The sequence below is a fragment of the Trichosurus vulpecula genome, chromosome 3 (assembly GCF_011100635.1).
Source record: "Trichosurus vulpecula isolate mTriVul1 chromosome 3, mTriVul1.pri, whole genome shotgun sequence".
NCBI lineage: Eukaryota > Metazoa > Chordata > Mammalia > Diprotodontia > Phalangeridae > Trichosurus > Trichosurus vulpecula.
Genome location: NC_050575.1, coordinates 86,300,237 through 86,312,403, shown reverse-complemented (window position 1 = coordinate 86,312,403; position 12,167 = coordinate 86,300,237).

Sequence of the window (12,167 nt, the reverse complement as noted above, 5' to 3'; positions counted from 1 at the left end):
TTTGGACCTCCTTTTCCATTTGGCTAATTCTGCCTTTCAAGGCATTCTTCTCCTCATTGGATTTTTGGAGCTCTTTTGCCATTTGGGTTAGTCTGTTTTTTAAAGTGTTATTTTCTTCAGTATTTTTTGGGTCTCCTTCAGCAAGTCATTGACTTGTTTTTCATGATTTTCTTGCATCACTCTCATTTCTCTTCCCAATTTTTCCTCTACTTCTCTAACTTGCTTTTCCAAATCCTTTTTGAGCTCTTCCATGGCCTGAGACCAATTCCTATTTTTCTTGGAGGCTTTTGATGTAGGCTCTTTGACTTTGTTGACTTCTTCTGGCTGTATCTTTTGGTCTTCTTTGTCACCAGAAAAGGAATCTAGAGTTTGAGTTTGACTTTGCATTTGAGTCTGAGTTCATTTTTGCTGCCTGTTCATGTTCCCAGCTTTGGGAACTTGACCCTTGAGCTTTTTGTCAGGGTATGACTGCTTTTAGAGTAGAGAGTACTTTGTCCCGGGCTTTAGCGTCTAAGCACTGCTGTTTTCAGAGTTACTTCTACTCCACCATCACCCCAGGCTCTGTCACCACAGTGCTACTCCTCCCCTAAGTACTGCCAACCAGGACTGCAATCCAGATCCAAGCAGGGTACAGCAAGAGAATCTGCCTTTGTGCCCACAAAGCGCTCCCTTGCACTTCAGCTCTGATCCGCTGCTAGCTTCCTCCCATCGTGTGGGCCAGGGACTCCGGAAGCAGCTGACTCTGCAAGCAGCCTCAGGAGTTTCCTGCTGCTGCCACCACCACTGCTGCACCACCTCCACCACCCCCAGGGCTGGTGACTGGACCACTCTGAGCTCAATCCCGCAGTTTCCCACTAACCTGCTCTTTGGCGTTTGTGAGTTGTGAAGTCTGGTAACTGCCACAGCTCACTTCATGGCCCCAAGGCCTGTTCCAACTGACTGACTCTGGGTCTGGTCTGTCCTAGTGCTCCGCTCCCAGCACTGTACAATAGACCCTTCCCAGCTACCATCCAGGCTCTCCTGGGCTTGAGACCTGTTTCCCTCTGCTATTTCATGGGTTCTACAGCTCTAGAATTTGTTCAGAGCCATTTTTTACAGGTGTTTGGAGGGATTTGGGGGAGAGCTTAAGCAAGTCACTGGTTTCCAGCTGCCATCTTGCCTCTGCCGTCCTCCTCAGTAGTTTTAGACAGTTAACTGTGCGAGAAAATGAATCTGCACAAATTTATGAGAGGTAATTGTTACTTTGATGAGTTTGGAGCAACAATTTCAAAGAATGGAGTTTAACTCTTATTCTATGGAGTGACATTCTGAGAATTCCTGAGAGAATTAAACTGCTCTCTGGAAAGAACTGAATGTTTGAACTGTTTTGTTGTTGTTCAGTAATTAAAAACAGGTTAAGTGACTTGTCCAGGGCCACACAGCTAAAAAGTGTCTGAGGCATGATTTGAACCCAGGTCTTCTACACTCTATCCACTGAACCACCTAGATGCTGTAGTGCCTGTGCTGAGGTACCATCAGTGGATGCAGACAAAGGTTAGTGATCCTTTATCAGATAACAGATATAGATCCATTGCTTTAGCTGTAGATATAGATATAGATCCATATAGTTATAAGTTAGATGTAGATCCATTCAAACAGCCAATGACATTGACGTTTATGTAAGCCTATGAGACTAGGGTTTGACACTGAATGAGAAGAAAAAATTTATGGGAAAAGAAATTTCCCTAGCTTTTATAAACTTGGATGGAGGCTTGGAGCTAATTAGTTTATAAGTATGTTTTGCATTTTAAGAACTTATGTACTCATAATTTTTGTCCCACTACTTCCAGATTTACCTTTGAGGTAAAACCAAGATCAGGACCTCACTGCCTTTGAGCCAAGTGCCAAGCTGAGGGGGATCTCAGCAGCCTGGCTGTCTCCCTTGGTAAGGAGCATTCTTACCCCACCTGGATAGGGTTTCAGAAAAACGCTTGTGTTTTAGTCATAGCTGACTCAGGGCTTGGATTCAACAAAGGAGGGGACCCTTGGGCTAGACTACAAAGGACACTAAAAGGATCCCCAAGGTTTCCTAGAGAATTTTTTTTTCCTGAGAAACACAGGGAGAAGTTAAGGAGGGACTCCTTGTGCCTTTAGGTAGTATACGTCATAGAACGTGTGAGCTAGACCTGACCCATATTCAATGAGCTTATTGGTTTTTTAAAAATTTAATTGGGTCCAATTTTTATTTTTTTACCTTTTAATTACCCTTATAGGGGAGAGTAGAGGCTAGACAGCAGCCTTTTTAAAAAGAAAGACGTGATTGCACAGTAAATATTCAATGGACAAAAAAATGGCTATGACCACCCTGTTGGTCATAGAATCATAAATTTAGAACTGGAAGGGACCTTGGAGAGCCTCAGGTCCAGATCTCCCATTTAACAAATGGGAAAACTGACACTCAGAGAGGAAGAGTGATTTATTTCTCAATGTCTGTTCTCTCTTTTGCATTTTTCCTTAGCCTTCCAGAATCTTCTTATTTAGTTCTCTTGCAGTTACCTTACTTTAAAACCCATTAAAGGGACTCATGTTTGTGTCCTGTGCTGAATTTAAAGCTTAGAAACAATTGCAGTAGATTGCACTGATTATTTTAGTTTATTCCCCATATTTGGAGGTTGGGCCTTTGGTTCATTAGATGTAAATTTATGTAAATTCAACCCAGTGCCTCATAAATAAACACCTTCCTTTTGGGCCTGGAGGGCTCAGGAGTTTTTGGATCTTCATCAGTCCTATGTTTTCGGTGGCAACTATACCTTCTCCATTCAGAGCCTAAGTCCTTCCTGCCTACTGGAAGGTGGAGGATGGGGAAGTTTGGGGGTTGTATTTCACCAGAGAAGCAAAAGAAATTTCTTACATACGGTTTTGTCTTTTGCATTTGGTTGGTATTAACTATGTACATTCTGCAACACAGATGTAAGCTTCTGACTTTCTCAAGATGGTAAAATTCCATACTCTCCCATAGCTCTTCCTCCCTTCCCCCCACACACACATTAAAAAAAAAAAACCTCTCCTGACCAACACAAGAGCAAAGAAGGATAGTGACAAATCCTCAGGCTATGAGAGCCAAGGAATAAAAATCAAGACTTGGCATTTTCATTCCCAAGGGGGAAAACCCAAAAAACTTCAAGTGGGAAGAGAGAGGGAAAGGGAATAGTTAAAATTTCAGGTCTTCATGTTTCAGATTTCCAAGAATTGGGCCTAGCAACTCAACTGAAAGGAGAAATTTTTGTACCTAGGGTAAACAAACACAGCAAATCAGGCCTGGGGCAAGCCAAACCTCACAAAAGATATTCTTTTTATATACATATGAGAATAACAAGCGGGTGAGGGGTGGGGGAGACTGAGGACCAAGGACACTCTAAGGATGCTGATGGGGAAGGTCCCTGCCCCTGCTCTCTCCCCTTTCCCTCCCCTCCCCCTCCTCAGTTGGACCCCACTTGGCAGCTTTCTATTTAAACTAATTATTTGTAATAACTAGGAGCTGTCAGTTTTTTTCTTTACATTTGGCATCCAAGAAGCCCTATTACTAAGGGGTGGGGGCAGACTGATAATCATTACAGAAAACTAATAATTGCTTTCAGTGAGGAGGCCAAGTAAGAGCTTGAAGCCAACCCTGTAACAAATCTTTATAGTATCATCCTATTAAGAACTCTAGAACATCCTAGAAATAACATTAGGAAGCATCAAGTACAACTTTTCTTTTTTTGGAGGTAATTGGGATTCAGTGACTTGCCCAGGGTCATATAGCTAGTAAGTGTCTTAGGCCAGATTTGAACACAGGTCTGGTGCTCTATCCACTGTACCATACCCAACTTTTGACTTTAGAAAAGAGGAAACCAAGGCCCAAGGAGGTAGCTTGCCCAAGATCCCAGAGAAAGCTCGTTCATCTCTTATTGTAGTTGTAGAAGAGTCAATGGAGTCCCAAACTCAAAGCCTCACAAATGGAGGGGACCTTCGAAACCACCTTGAACAACTTAGAAACCACTTTCAACCACCTTGTCTGTAATTTTACAGAAGAGAAGTGAGGTACCTGGAATTAACATCAGAGCAAGGATTGGACGAGGATGCCCCTGACTCTAGTACTAACCCAGTTCTGACACAATTCTCCAGCACAATGCTCTTTCCTGATGCCTAGTCCAGCGGTCTTTGTTCCCCACTGTTGAAATTTGCCCTCTCTTGTGGGGAACAGTGAGGCTGGCTCTGCCCGAGCAGTAATCCCTGCTTGGTCTCATTCAGGACTCAGGACAAGCAGCTAAGCAAAGAAGGGACCCATTGGTGCTTCTGAGCACACCTGAGCCACCAAGCTTTACACTCCCCGTTTCCTCCCAATTTCAATTTTATTGGAAAAAATTAAGTAGGTTGGAAAGGCAAAGCTTTGAGAAAAAGAAAGTCTAAGGAATGGGGAAAGTCTGAGCCTTCCACACCAGGAAGGTGTGTCTCTTCTGCAGGTCTGATGTCCTTGAAATATCTCCTCTGTCCTCTTATAAGGAAGTTGCAATCTGATCCTCCATCCAAAGGCCAGATTCTGGGGGTTTGGAAGGAAGTCTAGTTTGAGAAGTAGGTGGGGTGTGGGTGGGGAAGCAATACCCCTGGAGTTGTGGAGGCACTCACGGGAAGGTGAAGCTCTCTAGCAGGAGCTTGCCTACCATTTTCCCAACCCCCAGGCCTCCGTCATCAATAGGCTGATTAGGAGTGGGATCTAAGGGGACTCTTTTCCCTCTGCCCGTGTAGTGAGACATACTATGAACTAGTCCTACGGTCACTGCTGCTTTCACTGTTGCAACCCCCTTACTACCCAGTGTTGGGTCTCCCTATTTACCTTCTTGGCTTTTGCTTGAGAAACCCCACCACCAGGGCGGCTAGATGACGCAGTGAGTAGAGCACCGGCCCTGGAGTCAGGAGGACCTGAGTTCAAATCCAGCCTCAGACACTTGGCACAGTTACTAGCTGTGTGACCTTGGGCAAGTCACTTAACCCCAATTGCCTTGCCTTCCCCCTCCAAAAAAAACCCTGCCACCACTACCACCACCAACAATCAGATGCTTCCCAGGGAGCCTGTCTTGCCTCCTGCCTTATCTTCTTGTCACTTAACCACAACTTTGTCCCTAGCCCAAACACCAGGTTCTACACTCACCCCAACAATAGGTCCCACCTCCTTACTGAACCCTACCCTCCCTTCTTTCTTAGAGGATTACTTTCATCAGTAATCCTTTAAATCTCCCAATCTGTTACAAGTTTCTCTGTTTGGGGGAAATTTCCCATATTCTGGGAAAAGTTATAGCTTAACCTAGCAGCATTTAGAAGGCTTGATAATGACTCCCCAAATCCCTCCTCCGAATAAGTTCCCTGCTTCCATTGGAAGAACTAGGTCTCCAGGACATTGAGTAAAAAGCTCTCCCAGTCTTGTGGGCACCAGGGAATGAGGAGGATGTGGTCACAAATGGGTCATGGAAACCCCATGAGTATGAATATTTTGATCCCCAAAGCCAAAAATTGTAAATCTCAGTTCTGATTTACAGCCCCAGAGTGGGGTGGGGTTGAAGAGGCTACCTAGGAGACCTTTAGGGTGGAGGGTTGGCACTTTCCTCTCTCTTGGTCAACAGGCTGAGGATGACACATTTTCCCTCTATATTTAGCACGTCCATTGTTCAGCACAAATGCACACTGTCAGCAAAGGGTTTTTTATTAGATGACAGAACAATGGGATGTCAGTGCCTATTTACACATTCTCTTTTGCAAATTATGTTCAGTAACTCCTGAACTGAGCTTGCGGCTCCACGTAATGGTGGTAATAAGCCAGAGCCGGAGCTTACGTGGTTAGAGCCTTACTGGCTTTTTCTCACTGGTCTGCCATCTTGTTTTGGGATGGGAGCAAGCCTTTGGATGGCCAGCCTTGGAGTCAGCTTTCGCCTTTGGGTTCTGTTTTCCAGTCAGACTCTCACGACTCATGACTTTCTTTTGCTCTGGTTCCTATTTAGATCCTATCCAATTCAGTTCCATCTTAATTCCCAATGGAAAAATAAAACAACCACGCTCCTAACAAGTTTTCAAATTATCCGTCTCTATCCTCCAAGCCAATCAGTCCATGATGGTACGGGAAAAAGCTCTGGACTTAGAGTCCAAAGATTTGGGTTCAAATCCCGGTTCTGCCAATGACAGCTTAGATGACCAGTGCCAAGTCATATACCTTCTCCAGGCCTCACTTTCTTCTTCTATAAAATAAGAGCCTTAAAATAGAGGACCTCTAAAGTCCATTTTGGCTCTGAATCTATGAACCCATTCACTATAGAGTTGATAAAACTGAGGTCATGGATTACTGAAGGTCACACAGACAGTGGCAGAGCCAGGATCAGAGCCCAGGTTTCTTGACTGTTAGTCCACATAACTTTGTACCACATAAGATTGTAGGTCTAGAGTTGGAAAAGACTGAGTGATCAAGATCATATAGTAACAAACTCCGGTGGCAGGATTTGAACCCTGGTCTTTTATTTCCTTATTCTTCTCATTCCATCTGTTATAACACACCCATAGATGTCCATTTCCAATAAGAAGTTCTCCATAGCCAAATGAGTATCATTTTAATCTTCCCTTGCTTCCTCTAGGTGGTGCCACAGTGCACGGAGTGTAGGACCTAGAGTCAGGAAGACTTGAGTTCTAATTTGACCTCACACACTTACTAGATCTGTGACCCTGGGCAAGTCACTTAACCTCAGTTTGCCTCATCTGTAAAACGGGGGTCATAACAGCACTTATCTCACAGGGCTGTTGTGAGAATCAAATGGGTTAATAATTGTAAAGCACTTAGTACCGTATGTGGCAAATGTTAGTTATTATTATTTTCAAAAGGCGTTAAACATGCATTCATTAAGCAGCTGCTGTGTGCCAGGTGGGACAGCTAGGTGGCACAGTGGATAGAGTACTGGGCCTGGAATCAGGAAGACCTGAGTTCCAATCCAGCCTTAGGCACTTACTAGCTGAGTGACCCTGGGCAAGTCACTTGATCCCATTTGCCTCAGTTTCCTCATCTGTAAAATGAACTGGAGAAGGAAATGGCAAACCGCTCCGGTATCTCTGCCAAGAAAACCCCACCTGGGACCATGGAGAGTCAGACGAGACTGAAAAAAACCTCAACAATAACACCTTAAACAATGTACCAGGCACTGGGCTAGCCCTTAGGGATATACTGACAAAAATGAAGTGGTCCCTGTTCTGAAAGGGTCTTATGTTCTATCTGAGAGACAATAGGCATGTGATAAGTATGTGCAGAATATAGAGACGGCAACTTCTGATTTAACTGGAATACAAACGAAGAGATGACACTCCTTCTAATGCGGGTCAGCACCTCTGCTGCCACTTATGGACTGGACTAAATTGGTCTTGTCAAACTAGAGTGTATAAAGACCCCTGTAGGCCTCCTATTGACTTAGAAAACTACATATTCACATTCTCTGTGTTTTATTGTATTTTTATTTGTTCTGTTACACATTTCCCAATTCCATTTTCACCTGGTCAGGGCAGCTCTCTGCAGGGTGCAGGCCCTGGGCCTGTTGGGCCCCTCTGGCCCACTAGAGCACTGAGAAGCTAAGAAACTCACCCAGTGTCATAGTATGGATCAGCGGGCTTGAAGCCAAGTTTGCCTCGCTGCCAGGAAGAGACGATGCAAAGGCACGGAGGTGGGAAATGGAGTCATGCAGGAAGGATAGCAAAAAGATGACCCAAAGCAGGTATTTTCCAAAGTCAGTAGGAAATACATGCTACTCTCCTCAGGCAAACCAGACTATAACGATGAAAAAAATTTAGTGTGGAATAGCAGGCAGGCAAGAACTAGTGTAGCTCAGGGCCTCCAGACCAGAAAAAACTCTTAGTCTGCATGAGGACCCAGTGCTTGGCACATAGTAGGTGCTTAAGAAATGTTTATTGTTTGATTGATGAGTTGGTGAGCTAATAGGATGAAAATGGATTTTAAAAAGAGCTGATGAGGCTAAAGGAAAATAAAATAGGAACTTGCACAGACTTCAGGAGATAGCATGGGATAGAAGGGCCTGGTATGCTATGGTCCAGGGGGTCACTAAGAGTGGACACGACTGAACAAATGAACAATAACAACAAACGAGAAAAACCCCACAACATAACAGAGCTCACCGATCTCCTTTCTGGTTTTGTTATTCAGTTCTTTTGCAGTCATGCCCAACTCTCTGTGACCCCATTTGGGGTTTTCTTGGCAAAGATACTGGAGTGGTTTGCCATTTCCTTCTTCAGATCATTTTACAGAGGAGGTTAAGGGACTCACCCAGGGTCACACAGCTAGTAAGTGTCTGAGGCCAGATTTCAATTCAGGAAGATGAGTCTTCCTGACTCCAAGCCCAGCAGCTCTATCCACTGCACCATCTAGCTACCAGGTTATATTTATTTTGTATATTTTTATTTATTTAGATGTTTGTTCATCCATTACAATGCAAACCCCTTCGGGGCAGAGACAAATTCATTTTTATATTTGTATTATCAATACCAAGCAGAGTGCCGAGAACACTGGAGACACGTAACAAATGCATGCTGATTGATATGCATTTTTCCTGATGTTTTTGTTCATCGTCAGTCCAAATAATTACTAAAACTTTCAGTTTCAATTGGAATTCATGATGGGATTTAGAGCTAGAAGGACCTTGGAGATTAACTTGGTCTACTGGTTCTTAACTGAGGGTCTGTGAACTTGCTTGTTAAATGTTTTGATAATTCTGTTTCAGTGTAATGGATTTTCTTTTATTCTTTATGTTTTCCTTCTATGTTTCTATTTTCTTTATAAATCTTGATGTTAATTCTTTATGGATTTTTTTCTATTTAAAATCTATAAATAAATTGTATCTATTGTAAATATAATTTTTATATAAACTTATTTATATAAAGTGTATATATAAGTCCTATAAAATTTTAAAATATATGATCCTGTATATTTTATCTGATGCATTTAAAAATATTCTGGCTTTTCTCGACTGCTTAAGGGGTCATACAAAAAAGGTTGAGAACCCCTGATCTCGTCTAACTCATTCATTTAAATGATGAGGAAACTGGGGCCCATAGAACAGAAGTGACTGGCAGGGCCAAGGTTCACACCTAGGTCTCCTGACTTTAAATCAAACTCTCTTTCCATTACACCCAGCTGCTAGAGTTGGCCCAAATATGAGATTTCATCCATATGGGAAACATGTTATGGAAACTCGGAGAAACAGACTCTGTGTCAACGCAGGATGGCCACTGGTCTGTAACTTAGAGACCATCAAGAGACACTGAAAAGTTAAGAGACTTGCCTGTGATTGTCACATCCCATCGGAGGCAGAGGCTGAACAGAATCTGTCTGATCCCAGGGCCAGTTCTCTCAATCCATTATACTGCTGGTAAATCTACTTAATTGACTAAATTTTAATTTTCGAGTCACTATTGCTTCTTATTGAATTTTCTCCAATTCAGTTGAATTAATATCTAGCAACCACCTACCATATTCTAGGGCCTGGTTCTGCTCCCTCGAAGCAAATGTACCATTCTTCTACATCTTTTTCCTTTTTTTTGCTTCGGAATGAGGTCATTCTTATGCTTTCCATTTTTGACACTGCCTTTTCATTGACTGAGTTTTTCTCCTTCATTCATTGTGATCCTCTGCCTCCCTCCTTCCCATCTGTTCCTACTCTTGGTTTTCCCAGCAGTGGGATGTTTAGAAAGGTTTGTTTGGAAATATTTGAATGATGCCAACTATTTTATAATAATACCTTGGGCTTCTTTGAAAAAAGGTGCTATAAACTCCCCCACCCATCCACTTAAGAAAAACTGCCTGCCTTGTCTGGCTTGTTCATTAAATTATGAGCTCCCTGAGGGTAGGAACTCTATAAGATCCTTATGCACTGTGGTTTGGTGAGAATCCTGTACATTCAGGCAGCCCATTTACACTGAATATATCTTGTGTGTACATGGTTGTTTGCACGTTGTCTTCCCCATTAGACTGAGTCCCTGGAGAGCAGGGACCATGTTTTTGCCTATTTATGTCTTTAACACTTAGTACAGGATCTGGCCCTTAGTAAATGCTTGTTGACTGACACCTCCTCCCAAATTAATCAATCAGTCATGTCCAATAGAATATAAACTCCTTGAGGACAGGAACTAGTTTAAATTGTGTTTTAATCTTTCATCTTGACACCGTGCAATCTAGCACTATGCCTGGCACAGAGTTAGGTGTTTAACAAATGCTTTCTGGGTTGGAATGCTGGAATACAAACAAACCTCGTCCTGAAAACCACAGGCTGCCTGTGAATTTCGTACTGTTCTCTCTAGTTCCTGGGGCCCACACAGCCCCTCTGACATGGTGGTGACTTTGGATACTCCGGCTTATGGTGCCATGGGCTCCAGAAACTCCTTTTGGAGAACAGGATGTGGCAACTGGCAAAAGGGCTGTTCAAAGGAGGGAGAATCAAGATACAAGGGGATACATGAAATATCACTTTCCTTGGCAGGGAAGAGAAAAAAGGCCCATATATTACTACTGCCCAGATAACTAACCCCTGCAGAGCTGCAGTGCCTGAAGGGGTCTTCCACAGCAGAGTTTCCCAAACTTTTTCATCCCTAGACCCATTGACTTTCAGGAAACTGTCCTGTACCTGCTATTCAATAGGAAAGGAAATAAATCCTAGCGTTTACTTTGCAAATGAACATATGAAATAAAGTAAAAAGAAATAGAAAAAAAAGGAAAGGAAAGGAAAAAATAAAAAGAAAATTAATGCATAACATTTTTTCGGTGTAATAAAAATATTGCATTTCAAATCCACAACTTTTTCCACTAGCATTACTACTTTTGAAATACAGAGTGTCCTTAAAGTCTTAGTACACCTAGATGATGCAGCGGATAGAGTGCTGGGTCTGGCCCTGGAGTCTAGAAGACCTGAGTTCAAATCCAACCTCAGATACTTACTAGTTGTGTGACTCAAGGCAAGTCATTTAACCTGTCTGCCTCAGTTTCCTCAACTGTAAAATGGAACTAACAATAAATGGTGATATAATAATATAATGTGTATATGTATATATAGTAGAACAATAAATGGAGGATCAAATGAACTATTGTCTGCCTCAGCTTCCTTATCTACAAAATGAGGATCCTAGTAGCACCGACCTCACTGGGTCATTGGGAAGATCAATATTTCTAAAGTCAGCACAGTGCCTGGCACATAGAGGGCACTAAATTAATGCTTATTCCCTTCCCTAGTGTAGTTTTAAAGGTGTCTCGAAAGTCAGCTATTAATAGCTCCTAACTGCACCAAGACTTTAGAAATACCCTCTATTTCAAAGGGATGATATAGTTTTTACCAGCTCTTTCATGTACTCCCTTGACAAGCTTCTTGTGCCTCAGGGGTGTTCTTTCCCCTAGTTGGGAACCTCAGCTACAGAAAGGCTAATTTGCAGTGTTCTCAGAACTCCACAAGGCTCCCATAACCTCTGATTTGACACCTCAATGCCCGCGCCCTTCTCCATCCCCTCCCCAATCCTTACTAACTAACCCTACCAAGCTTCCTTCTGAAGATGGGAGAGTCAACACTACCAGCTGCATCCCTGACACAAAGACCAGGACTTTGCAACTCTATCACTCTCGAGCTGTCCAGGAGCAAGCCTGGACAACTGAGGGTAGGAGGCAGATGGGCGCACTCAGTGGAGCATAGATCGGAGCTGCAGAGGGACTGGATTTATGATTTGATTGATACAGGGAACTCTCTGGTGAAGAAACCTGCTCTTCCAATGCATACTGACACCTTCTTTGCAATTTACATTGTTGGAGAGAGGTTAAGCGATTTCCCAGGGTCACACAGCTAGTATGCGTAAATCAAGCTAAATCTTCTTGGCTCTGAGGCTGGCAGTGGAGAGATCTGTCTATCACACTGCTTCCTGGGATTAAGTAAATTGCCCAGAAACCTCCCTTCCTCTGTGAATATGGCTCAAAGACATAGATTTGGGAGACGGCTTATAGAATATGAACTAGTGTTTTAAAGCTCATCCGTTTTCCAGATGAGGAGACAAAGGACCGTGGAGGTGGCTCACTTCCCCAAGATAAAACAGGCAGCATCTCAGAAGCTGGATCTCAGCAGCACATGTTGGAG